Raw genomic sequence first — 13,654 nt, forward strand, 5'->3', positions numbered from 1 at the left:
TTGGTGCTCTATCAGCTGCCAACATATACAAGTGAAATAAAAAGAACTGAAAACAAAACAAATATCTTTCATCCTTTGAGTGAGGGGATTTAGAAGAGAAGAAAAACATTAATTTCTCTGCTTTGTAGCTATTGCACTGGGATAGTGGATAGGCAAAGAATAAGGTCTCTTTCATTTAAATAACTATTTTTGTGTATGCCTATACTTCAGACTTCATTGCAGTATGCAGATATCCTAATACACTTCTATATGGGCAGTTGTCCTGCTGCAAAAACAGTATTCCTGTTCCTTGCTACCTAAGATAGGTGGGGGAAACAAAATAAAACAAACAACAAAACAAAAACAGAAAGAAAAAGGAAATAGAGACTTGAAAATTCTTCCAAAGGCTGCACTGAATATCACAATGAAAGATGGAGAAGATGCCACGTGCCTCATAGCGAAGCTGGTAATGTTAAAATGTTGATGTTTGTCAAGAAAACCTCTAAACCACTTGACCATCATCAAGAAAGAGGCAGCACAGCTGTGATTATGAATCAGCTGGTGTTTTCCTGTTTCACCCAAAATAACTAGGCAGATTTTCTTTCTTGTACTTTTATCATAAAGTGAATCCTTTTCAAGGGGCCTGTGACAACTCTAATGGATAATTTACAATCTACTGAGCTTCTGGATTAAATAACACTGAGTCTGTAAAACAGGCTTCAGAGAAAACACTAGTAATTTGTTTATTGCCCTCGCTTAGTTCCTCAATTACGATTGATCTCCTCTTAGCAGTCTAGTGCTGCTAATTGTTTGGGAAAGAATGCAATGACTTAATCTCTAAAGGCTTCTTCTAGCCTAAGGTTTGACTTCATAATTCACTGTATCAGTCTCTCTAAAGCAAAGATAAGTGGAGTGTATACTTACTTTCTGTAATTTAGCAAATACTTAATTTATAAACAGTAAAGCCTAGACAGTCTCTGATAAGCATCTGACAAAACAGTGCCATTGATGGCATCTGGCTTTATGCCACTGATAGGCAGGCATAAGCCTAAGAGAGCACTTATCTGTGCCACTGTCCTGAGTCAGAACTTAATTGGTTCTTTATCTCCCTTTCTCTTCTAGAGTGTTGATCGCTGCAAGTATTTAACACAGGGAGGTACCTCTGCAGATGCAATCACTTTTTGAAAGGTTTCATGAGCTGTTTCTTAGCAGGAGACTGCTTAGCTATAAGCACTTGCCTAGAAAGACACTAGGAGTTATGAAGATAAGATTTTAAAATCTTATTTTGACGGGGTTTTTTAAGTCTTCAATATTGAAAATTCAGTATTTGAAGATTTGTGGTTTAATGCTATTGCTGGATTTCTTTTACATCAAAACTGCACAAACTTTTAGAATTGTTAAGTTGCACCAAGAACTTCAGTGTAAAAGGGAAGGAACATAATTCTACACCTTTGTGGATGGGATGCTCATGCCAAAGTCACAAAATCTGACACTTGCTTCAGTTTATGTTGTAAAGTGTTCCTGTTGTTGAAAACAATTTTAATAAAAGTAGAATAACTTAAGAATGATCCACTTTTTCTTTGTTTTTAACCTAGTGGCCAGAGCATTCACTTTGTGGGGTAGAAGAAAGATAAGAGAGATTAGAAATCCTGTAAGTTATATACATCTGAATGTCTTTTCTTCGGTGATACCACACACAAAACAAACAAACAAACAAACAGACAAACAAAAAACCAGTCTGCTATCATTTAAGCCCTATGCATTTTATTTCAATGATCTTAGGGTTGACTTACCCAGCTTGCAGGGTCATTTTTCAGCATTCCTTAGCACTGGGTCCGAAACTCTCCAAATACGATTGGTATGGTTTGTGTCCTCCACAAGGCAATAGATGTATTAATGATACATTAATTTGCAGAACTCCTGCCCTCTGGCCCTAACTGTATTTTAGAACAACCACCAGTAAATCAGTGTTCTATTCTGTGCTAGTTTTGCGTGTGTCTCAACATCATTATTTGTGCTTTCAAAACTAATTCTACCTGTTTTCACACCACTAAGGTCTGAAAAGGAATCTTGTCACTTTCTTTCTCATGTTTGTTGTTCTCCTCCTATAGAGCTACTTCTTGTTCAGATCTTAGAATGCTTAAATGGCAGGAGGAGTTTATTCCAGGTAGATGTTTGCATATGTTCTTTCCCAGGTTTCAATTCCCATTTTCTGAGTAACCTGGTTATGTTGTGTGGTTAGGGGGCATCGGGAGAAATTGTTGCACTTGTCAGCAAATTAGCAGTGGAAGATCAACAGTTAATAAGAGAGGATCATTAGAACTCATTCAGATAGAGTGTCTTGGGATAAAAGAAGTTGATCAGAGAAGGAAAATCACTCTACTCAAGCATACTGATAACTGACAAACTCTTCAATAGGCTGCAGTAAGGGATACCTGACAAAGGGGACTGCAACTTCATAGAGTGGTCTCTCGTATTGACAACTTGAAAGATGTCAGTAATAGAAAGGCTATGGAAAAAAAGAGAAGGGTGATACTAGACATAGGATTTTTTTTTTCTGAAAAGTAATAAAAGTTCCAGGTTTTATCCCTATTTAATGGAAGGCAACTGAGACAGAAGAGATCTACATGCTCTGGCAGCACCTGACTGTAAAGCTCAGCGCTCATAAATGTGCTGCTGGGATATTGTGAAATGTTGATGCTGGTCCTGGGGCTGACTTTGTTTTACATGGGTTAAGATCTGGGTACAGCACAGAGAAAAAGAAAGCACAGAACAGAATCATTAAAGTCCAGCAGAAACAGCAAAAGTACATGAAATGATGGGCAGTCAGCTCAAAAGGACTGGCAGCTCAGTGTATGTCCATAATAAAAAGCTTGGTCTGGCTTTCGTGACTATTTTCCAGTTGCAAGACATGAACCACATAAAGTAGGTCAGCAGGCACAGAAGCGAGTGCACATAGCTCTCAACAATTTCACTTGGTGAAATGAATATACATATCCAGAGCAAGAGTATAATCTTATGTCACAAGAATATTTGAACTAAAATAAATTGCAGTGAAACTTGCACAAAGAAGGAATTCCAGTAGGCAATATCCTCTCTTAAGACTACTTCAAAGTGTCCTCAAGATTTCTAGCACAATTATATCCAGACTTAGTAAAATGCCAACTCCACTTGGCAACTGACTTTTTTTTCATTCATAGTCCCTGGAGTGCTAGCTTAAGACATCGCTCTGTATACTTCACCTGTCTGAAACACTTTCACATGTTCATAGGGCTAAATTAAACCGAAATTACTCTTTTTCCATAATCCACAGTACAGCTCTAAGATAATCCCTAAAATAATTCTGAATAAAAATATGCCATCAAACAAGCTCTCAGCATCTGCTTGTTAAACTGTATAAAGTTAGTATGTAATATATGTCTAATTTTCTCAGTTGTTTTCCTCGGATTTATTCTGACTATATGCTAATAAGTACAAGTACTAAATTCATGATTCCTCTGTGTTAAATAATATGTTTAAAATCTCAAGTGAAAGGTTTAGATCAGGAAGTAAACTGATTATTTGCAATGTAGTAATAGCTGAGAAAATCTTTGAAAGGTTGTGTATATTTGAGAATGAATTTTCCCTAATTTATGCTTATAAAGTTGAATTTGAAATAATACAATCTGAATAGAGATGAATCATTTAAAGGCACCACATTCATCAAGACTTCAAATTCAATTCTAGTAGAAGTGGGAAACAAACAAAAAAAATAAGTGAATCATCTGCCCTTGAAAATCCACTTTTGTTTTGGTTTTATTCACTATCATATACTAAGTAACAGCAAAATACGCTTGATGTTGACAGCCTGTCTTCCCTCCAGACTGTCACCTGAAGTGTGCCTGATTCGTGCCACATCTGAAATTAGAACTAAACCTCTGATTCACGGACCAAAATTAGTGCCTTCAGGTCATTCTATCTTCATCCCTGCATAGCCACTGTGAGACGATCCCTCTCTTTAAAGTGGTCCTTAGCAGAGCCCTATCTGGGACAGACATCCTGTCATCCCCACTGTCAAATGTTCATTGTGCTCAATCACTATATTACTGCTGTTATTAAAGGTACTAGCACCAGTGAAGGACTAGAAGTAACTTTTTGCATTTCTTTGAGCTTGTGGTTCACACAGGACCTAAATACCTCCAGTTCCATTTCCAATTTATTTTGATAATTTTAAATACAAAACAGCCGTTATCAGCTACACACTGATAAACAAGCAGTACTGAAAAGGAATTCTGACAAAATAATGTTGAGTGTTATGTTTTCTCTTATGTTGAGTTTATTAGGTTCATGTTCCTAATTGTAAGAAAACTGAAACAGTGTTAAGCTAACAGTGTAACTGTCTCAGAGGTCTGAAACAATGAAAATCACAATAAATGTCTATTATTCATACAGTATGAATGCTTTCTAAAGCAACTTAGATGCTTCCTTTTTGCCTGATAGTGCTTTTTGTTTCATCTATTAAATAGTGCTTAAAACCCACAACTTCAGTCAATCAGTAAACAGGATCATTACTTCTAAGTGTTTCAGATTCTGAATCGAGGGTTTCATTTAATTTTCCAAGTGGAATCATGCATATAGATGAGGATGTCAAATTGCAAATAACCTGTATTAGAATGGCATGCACAATGTTTATGGTAAGTAATCAACATTATTGACTTAGCATAGGGATTTAAAATGATGAAAAACACTAACAGAATAAATTGATTGGAAGAATAGAGATGTGCATCGCTGTGTAAAATAACTGAAATGAGAGTAAAACAATGCAATGGGATTTATAATTCAGAAAAATATATTCATAGATATACATATAGGTGTATATGGATAATACTCATATTATTGATTTAAATTTCCATAGGGACAAAAGAAAGCTTACTGACTTTGATTTGAATGGTTATGCTGGGATTCATTATCAATATGTTAAAATACAAATTGTTGGCTACATCACGCCCCTGCTGAACTTTTTCCGTTAGCAGTTAATGGCTGTCAAGTCTTACTTTTCATGGTTTTGAATGCTATTTATATTTTCTTCCTTGCGTAATCACCATTGTTACAACAGAAATCTCTCCAGAGATAACAACAAAATTCAAATGATTTATATCTCAATCCAAAGACTGTAGACTTGTATCTGTCAGTAGGAGCATTACCATGTAATGCCTCACGATTTCTCGGATTTCAGCTGGAACAGCCAAGGCTGCCATGGTGAAGTATCTCTCAGCACTTTCATAACGGATCCAAGTTTGAGAGTTTTTGGTAATCCAGGGTCATATGTAACCTCAGTCAGAATTGAACTTCTATTCAAAAGAGTGCATCAGACTCGTGCCATAAGCAAGCTTAGCCTGGGAAGATATTGCTGCTTGTAAAGATTTTATTTAACATTTGCAGCTGCAGGTGAATTTGATCCCAGGATTTGTTTGTTGTTTGTTTTTCACTGGATTCTCTGTGTCTAATACAAATCATGTCAAAGCCTCGTGGTAATATTGATATCCATATTAAAAAGCTCTTTAATGCCACAGTTTCCGTTCTTGATTTCATTGAGACTCTTTCCTGTGTAAAATGTTAATTGCAAGAATATATCATGATCTTGCCCTGAGTGTACACAGATTGCCTGCATAGGAACTCTGGTTCACAAGCATTTTCACTGCAGAGTCACCTTGGCTTGATATCTTGTCAGACTTCATAAACTTTGCATCTGTCCTACCCAGCAGCTGGGTGACCCAACCTGGAGGAAAACCCAGCCTCTCACAGCTGATCTGAAGCAGAAAAGGGGTAACATCCCTGCATGGTGATGCCATGTCTGGGCTTAGGATAAAAGCAGGCAATGCTTATGTTTCTTAAAGGTCTACTTTAATTTTATTTTTTTTGGTAGAAGTGAGTTATTAAACTCTGCAGTCCTCAGCAGACACAGTCGCATGCTGATCCAGGATAACTTCTGCCCTTCTAAATTGGTGTGCAGGGTTTCTGCTGCGTTTTACCCTGCAGGTCACCAGGTATGTCATAGCTAAAGTTTGGCCTATCTACCTGTAAATAGGTCTAATTTGGAAAGCAGCATGGGATTTCATGGGATGGAAAGTGTTGTCTAATAGCCCAATCCTGCAATTATTCCTGAAAGCTATGCTAGTGGTAAGTAGTAATAAGTTAATGCCTCCCTCTGGTTTTAAAAGCATTAGTGGGAATTTTGCCTCAACAGAAACTATGCCATTAGACCTTTGTGTGTCAGCTGCTTTCTGTACATCTTTCCATCATACAATGCTCATGCTGTAATAATAATAATGTTATATCATTGCTGTTAATTGATGTTAAGCTATCTTATAAGTTGGCTCAGTAAAGAAAATAATCAAGTGAACTGCTTGCAATGGTAGACATCACTTGTCTAAGGTCGCCTAATTTACAGCTCTATGTGCCTGAATGTGGGTGTGTTGAAATATACATATTAATTACAAATTCTTCTATCCAGGTATGGCCAGTCTTCGCGAGCGAAGATTTGGGAAAGGTCTTTACCCTTCGAGCCTGCGCAGTGGATTTTTTAGGTGAGACATAGTGTGTGCTGAACTGAGCCCACCCTTTAATCCTGAGGTTCATCTGCCAGGGCCGAGCGAGCTTGGACAGTGGCAGTGAGGTCCTCAGGACGTAGGTTTGTTTAGAGTGACCTTCTCTTAGATGGATGGCCTTACAGGGCTGACGAGCTCCATCTGCCCGGAGGAGTTTCCCTGACCGGGAATCAAACCCGGGCCTCAGCAGTGAGAGTGCTGCATCCTAACCACTAGACCACCAGGGGACCCCTAAATTCTTCTGTGTTAGCCTTGCAAATGACATCATGCTAAGCACATGAAAACTGTGATGCATGAAATCGCGGAATCAAAAAAATCAGAGAATATTCTGACATGGAAGGGACCCACCAGGATCATCAAAGTCCGACTTCTTGCCCTGCACAGGACATCTCCAATTACACCATGTGCCTGAGAGCATTGCCCAAACGCTTCTTGAATTCAGTGGGATTGATGCTGTGATCACTTCCCTGGGGAGCCTGTTCCAGTGCCCAACCACTCTCTGGGTGAAGAACATTTTTCTAATATCTAACCTAAACCTCCCTTGACACAGCTTCATGCCATTCTCTCAGGACATATCACTGGTCACCACAGAGAAGAGATCAGGTCCTATCTCTCCATTTCCCCTTATGAGGAAGTCGCAGCTATGAGGTCTCCCCTCAGTCTCCTCTTCTCCAGGCTGAACACACCAAATGACCTCAGCCGCTCCTCATGCAGCTTCCCGTCAAGACTCTTCACCATCCTTGTGGCCCTCCTTTAAATGTTCTCTAGTAGCTTATTATATTTCTTATATTGTGGTGCCCAAAACTGCCACAATATTCAAGGTGAGGCCTCACCAGTGCAGAGCAGAGCAAGACAATCTCCTACCTCGACTGGCTAGTGATGCTGTACCTGATACCCCCAGAACACAGTTGGCCCTCCTGGCTGCCAGGGCACTTCTAATTCATATTCAAACAGCCATTGACCAGGACCCCCAGGTCCCTTTCCATGCCACTGTTTTCCAGCATCTCATTCCCCAGTCTGTATGTACATCCAGGATTACCTCACACCGGGTACAAAACTGAGCATTTGCCATTGTAGAACTTCACACAGCTGGTGATTGCTCAGCACTCTAATTTGTCAAGGTCTCTCTGCAAGGCCTCTCTACTTCAAGGGAGTCAACAGCTGCAGTGAGTTTTGTATCATCTGTAAACTTCTTGATATCCCTTCCAGTCCTCTGTCCCTCTTGTTATGATGTTGAAGAGCATAAGGCCTAAGACGAAGCCCTGTGGAACTCCACTAGTGAGAGGTCAGCAGCCCGATATAACTCTATTCTCTATAATCCTTTGTGCCTGGCCAGTGAAGCAGTTATTCACCATTACATGATGTTTCTATCCAGCTCTGGGCTGGACATTTTGTCCAGAAGGATCCTGCGAGAGACAGTATGAAAAGCTTTACTGAAATCCAAAAATATTGCATCAGCTGGCTTCCCTTAATCAATTAGGTGGATGTTATGGTTTCACCCCAGTCAGCAACCAAGCCCTACGCAGCCACTTGCTCACTCCCACATGAACTGGGGAAACAATTGGAAGGGTAAAGTTGGAAAACTCATAGGTTGAGATAAAGACAGTTTAATAAGGAGATCAAAAGCCACACACACAAGTAAAGCAAAGCAAGCAATTAATTCACTGCTTCCCATGGGCGGGTAGATGTTCAGCCAATTCCATGGATCAGGGCCCCATCACATGTAATGGTGAATTGGAAGACAAATGCCATCATTCCAAACATCCCTCTCCTTCCTCTTTCTTCCCCATATTTTATATACTGAGCATGATGTCATATTGTCTGAAATATCCTTTAGTCAGTTTGCATCACCTGTCTTAGCTTTGTCTCCTCCCAGCCTCACATGCACCCCAACTTCCTTGTCAAGGTGTCAGTACAAAAAGCAGAAAAGGCCTTGGCCCTATTTAAGTGCTGCTCAGCAATAACAAAACCAAAAACATTTCTATATTATCAACCCACTGTTCAGCACAAATCAAAACCATAACTCCATTCTAGTGAAGAAAATTAACTATACTACTGCCAAAACAAATACAGTGGGTTACCTTGTCGTAAAAGGATTTGATAAGCAGACTTTTCTCTCATGAAGTTGTGCTGGCTGTGACCACTGTCTGATTTGTCCTTCGGGTGTTTTTCCATATCTCCCTGAACAACCTTCTTCTCCATAACCTTACCAGGCACAGGAATGAGACTAGCAGGACTGTAGTTTCCAGGGTCACCCTTTGTGCCCTTTTTGAAAACTGGGACAACGTTCATCAGCTTCGAGTCAACTGGGACTTCTCCAGATTCCCAAGGCAGTTCAAAGATCATTAAGAGGCCTTGCAATGACATCAACCAGCTCTCTACATATTCTCAATTATTCACATCAGGCCCCATAGACTTAGAAGGATTCATCTGGAGAAGCAGATCCTTCACAATTTCAGGGTCAACTGGGTGTTTATCATTCTCACAGCCATGGTCCTCTAGCTCAGAATACTGGGACACCCTTAGCCCATTGTCAGTTTTGAAAACAGAGGCAAAGAAAGCACTTAACATCTTCACCTTGTCTATGTCACTGTTTCTGAGGTGACCATCCTCATCCTGTAATGGGGCAATGTCATTTCTGCACCACCTTTTACCATTAATGTATTTTAAAAAACTCTTTTTGTTGTCCCCCACATTTCTGGCAGCTTTAACTCCAATAGATCCATCAGTTGCCTTATTGCCTCTTCAAGGCTTCTAGGGTGTGCAGTGTATCTGCTTACTGATGAAGGGGAAACTTTTTGAAATCCATGCTGAAGTAATTCAGTTATGTCATTTTTCCTCTCATAGGCACAACAGACTACAAAGTTGTACAGTTGTAAGCAGCATGTTACTTATGCTGGGCCTTCATCTAAACATTGCTTCTAATTATTATTTTTTTTAATTACATTGTCACATAAGTATCTTCTTCAAAAGAAAAATCAGGAAAAGTTGTATTATTTTAGCTGTTAAAAAAACCCAAACAACAGTGACCCTGTCCCTACTCACAGACTCTTCACTACTGCAAAAATCTTTATCTATTTTTTATGTCAATAAGTGTCCTTGTGATTTGTTACTCTTGAAGTTTTGCTTCAATAATCAGCTGTTGAAGGCTGCAGTTGAAGGAAAAGAAAGAGAAAACGTGACATCCACTGAGCTAGTCAGTGGCATTGAAGTACCTCATTTCAGCCCTTTTGTGACTCTATCCCAACAGGGGCTCACACCCTGTACCGGTGACCCAGCAGCTCCTAGATCCTTACGGGGCAGCTGTGCTGCCTGCAGCTGCCATTATGTTTCTCTCCACCTCACTTGCCTTCAGCAGGGCTGGCAGACAGTGGCAATTTCCTGGGGAACACGAGTGAGTGAATGGAAATGACAGTTACCAGCTATTCATACAGCAGCAGAACCTGAATGGGATTTCAGGGGTCAAATGAAAGAGCATTTCTCCCACCCACGAGCTTCTGTCAGCTCAAGCCATGAAGGTTTTGGAGCTATGAGAAACCTTTATAGTGGAAAGCCTGAGCTCCAGCTTCCCCTGTAGTGTTAGATTTATCACCATTCATGACATTAAATTCAATCAATTCATCCAGTCACCCTCTACTTTTGGGCCCAGTGCTGCCATGATGTAGCTGACATGGTGGCAATCCAGATTTATTCTGGGGTGTAAAAATGGCCCAGGAAAGGCCAAAGCTTTTTTCCTTTGTCACTGCTTGCTATTTCATTTTACTCCTTTCAGCTTCAAGTATTAGCGCATCTATTTAGTTCCTAACAAGGACTGTGCAATTTAATTCTTCTCCTCTGGGCTATACAGATGGCATGCTTCACATAACAGCAGCTTTAAGCATATACATCTATGTAATATATTTTTAACTGGTGCTTCACATGAGCTGACTACCAGCACTTTTGATGTTTCAGGATACATTTGGACATTCACCAGAGATCATTTCCCCAGCATGCTGGAAGAGCACTCTGTGAATCTCCTGTCGTGTTTCCCCAGCTGAGACCAATGTTACTGCTGTTGCAGAAGAGTTATGCTTCTGTTAACAATACAACTCAGTACGTTATGGTGGATTTTGTTATTCCTCCAAGTTCTGTTCGGAGACTGTCATGTGGCTAGAACCACCCTCAGTCAGGTTTTCTGGACAGTTTGCTGCAGTCCTTAGTAGGGTTTGCACAGATTATATAGAATTTTATTATATTAGGTCAGGGTTAATTGAGAAAAGAATTTGTAATTTAATCGGTTTTTAACATGGCCAATTTGACTGCACGTAGGTGTATAAAAGCTTGGTATTGGAACCTCACTCTGTAACATGATGGGTCTGTTGCATGCCAAGCTCTTTCTCAAGCACTACAGTGGGGTTTCCTCAACTGGGTGATGGGAAAGGCTAAGGTGACATTGCCTTCAGATTTCACTGAATATATATATTCTATGAAGTATAACTTCATAAAACTTTATCATTCTCATTCAGGAGGTATTTATTTTTGCTTATTTGTCATTGTCACTAAGGTTATAATACTTATTATTGCTATTTACTGTTTTAAGTTCTTTATATAATAATTTAAATTCACACATAAAAAGCCTACTCATATGCAGTTTCACATTCTCTCAAATACTCAAGCAGTTTTGAACACAGTAGGACTTCTGAGTGCCTTAATTTCTTTTATATATAATTTTTTTTTCAAGAGATCTGTTCAGGATTTTAAAAGATTGCACTAAGTGAAAGTGCTTATGCAAGCCTACTGCATTCTTCTATTAAAAATAAATATGTTTTTCCTGCTTTCACCGTAAAATACTTACAATCTTTAGATTTTTTTTCAAATAAAAGTGCCAGAACATGGTCATTTATGACCAATATTATAGACAGCTAATAAAAGCTGTTTGCATAATACTGCTTTTTCTAACAAAAATTGAAAAGTGCAAGAGACTAAATGAATTACTTGCAAATTTGAAGCAAAGAGCAGTAGCATTAGTTAGGCCAGGTCCTCTACCATGGATCTGGGAATCGGTTCCTTGCCTTTGCAGACGTCCAAAGGCATCTTTGCAGTCTCAGCCTTGGAGCGAAGCCAGAATTAGTGTGGAAAAATTGTGTTTCACAGTTCCCCAAGCTAGGATTTGAATCACAGTTCACACCACTTCTTGTCATCACTGACACAACAAAACACATGCTTACAGTACTGAATGGGCTGTACCCCAGTGTGATTTTCTTTGTTAGCTGCTATTTGCACCATTTATGAAAAGACAGTGTTTCTTATTACCTTTGAAACAGAGGTTCATTCCCAGCACTATTTTACCACCAAACTGTCTGCAGGTAGCATGGGTAGCTTCAGCTTACAGAAGCCTTTTCAGAATTAGAAACTTCCAAAATGCAGCAAACTTAAAAATATCGTAAGAAAAAATATATTCCAAGTATAAGTCAATGACTTTACAGGCAGACATGCAGTGAGCTTTAATGTAGTAACAGCCCGTACTATAAAATATTAGTCAAGTGCTAACACAGCCATTAATACTCTTTTAACACAAAGCAATTTCACAGCCTCATTTACTAACTGGAATTTAGAAAGTCAAGTTGGTAATTGTGCTTTTTATTCATCTCAGTAAATTCCATTTAGTGCTTTTTAGCAGTTTCTTAGCATAAATGCATTCAAGGTTCCTAAATTGGATTAATAGCTTTTATATGTGATGTATGTTATATATACATTTAACTGAAGGTGTTTCAACTCATGACAGCCTTTTTTATAATGCAGACTTTTTTTAATTTTTACTTATTTTTTCCCCTCCCATTGGCAATATTTTTGGAATAGATATTTATGATTCATAAATAGGGGCTTGTAGGGTTTATAGGGTTACAGTCATCTTTAACTCACTTTACATTGTTTTAACTTAAGGCAAGCTTAGAGACAAAACCTCTTCAGGTGAGCTAGAACCTACATAAATAATTAGAATGTTGTACAGTTATGCATTTTTAAATTCACATTTTGCTCAAAACCGATGAAAAATTGGAGTGTTGTGCACTGGCCTCATATTTTAAAATGCTCTTTTGTAGCACATTTTCAGAATTATAACCAGATGTTTATTTCAGTCTCTCTCGAGTTCCTTCATGATATTTCCTGTAATTTTTTTAAGTAAAATCTTGATAAAGACTAAAATTGTTAAATTAGGTATATACTGCTCAAGAGCTTTCAAATGCTATGGCCTTCAGCAGACAGTATACAACAGTCAGATCAGAGCATGACTGTATGAGAGGACTTTTTAGCCTGTAATTTAGTGAGTAGTCAGTAAGTACTCAAAAATAGCTGACTGATTAACTGACGTCATCAAGCACCATCCTCATTTATCTTTTGTGTCATGTTCCCTGCTTTCCTACTGATAAAATACATGAGAGGACCAGAAGTATAGAATCACGTAATTGTGCCTCTTTAAGTCCTTTATGGAGCAGCATGAGTATGCCAACGTGGCAGTGGGTCTTGGCACTGGTGAGTAAGGATGAACAATTAACCCAAGCCTTGTACAAAGAGCACAGAAGGGAGGTTCCCACTGCAGGTGCCTTATGAGGAGGAGGAAGAACACAACAGGCCCCATTTGCGTCAGCCTATACCAGTCCCAACAGTGCATACCTTTTCATGGAAGCATGATGCCAGTCTAGACCTTGCCCCTGATAGCATCTCCTCTGCTTGTGTCCTCAGGAATTCACCTTGTGGACAAAGGAAGATCAGTTAAGCTGCAAATAGAGGAAAGACCAAGCCAAGAGTGAAAAAGCTGGGAACCCGAATGGAAAGGTTCAACTATGAATCAAAAGGAAATACTGATGCTGAGAAATACAAGGTAGAGTCCCAGAAAAATATCCACTTGTATCTCTTGTTCTGGCTTCCCCACTTGTGGAAAAAGCTCTTATTATAAGTTCCACGAAATATTTAATACGTACTCTGATGTTTTGAAATACTAGCTCTTTCAAAAGGATCCATAACTGTCAGAATACTATGTAATTACATCTCATGCACTATTCTAGAAACTTTCATGAAAAATGTAAACAAGTGTGGGGAAAAGTTAAAGG

At 39.0% G+C, this 13,654-nt stretch overlaps 1 non-coding gene across 1 annotated transcript; it reads right to left on the minus strand.

Annotated features, from left to right (window-relative positions):
- Nucleotides 1-6,721: 6,721 nt before the first annotated feature.
- Nucleotides 6,722-6,794, minus strand: TRNAE-CUC (transfer RNA glutamic acid (anticodon CUC)). The gene has a single exon. It is a non-coding gene; the product is annotated as a tRNA-Glu (tRNA).
- Nucleotides 6,795-13,654: the final 6,860 nt, after the last annotated feature.

This window comes from Pseudopipra pipra, chromosome Z (assembly GCF_036250125.1).
Source record: "Pseudopipra pipra isolate bDixPip1 chromosome Z, bDixPip1.hap1, whole genome shotgun sequence".
Lineage (NCBI taxonomy): Eukaryota > Metazoa > Chordata > Aves > Passeriformes > Pipridae > Pseudopipra > Pseudopipra pipra.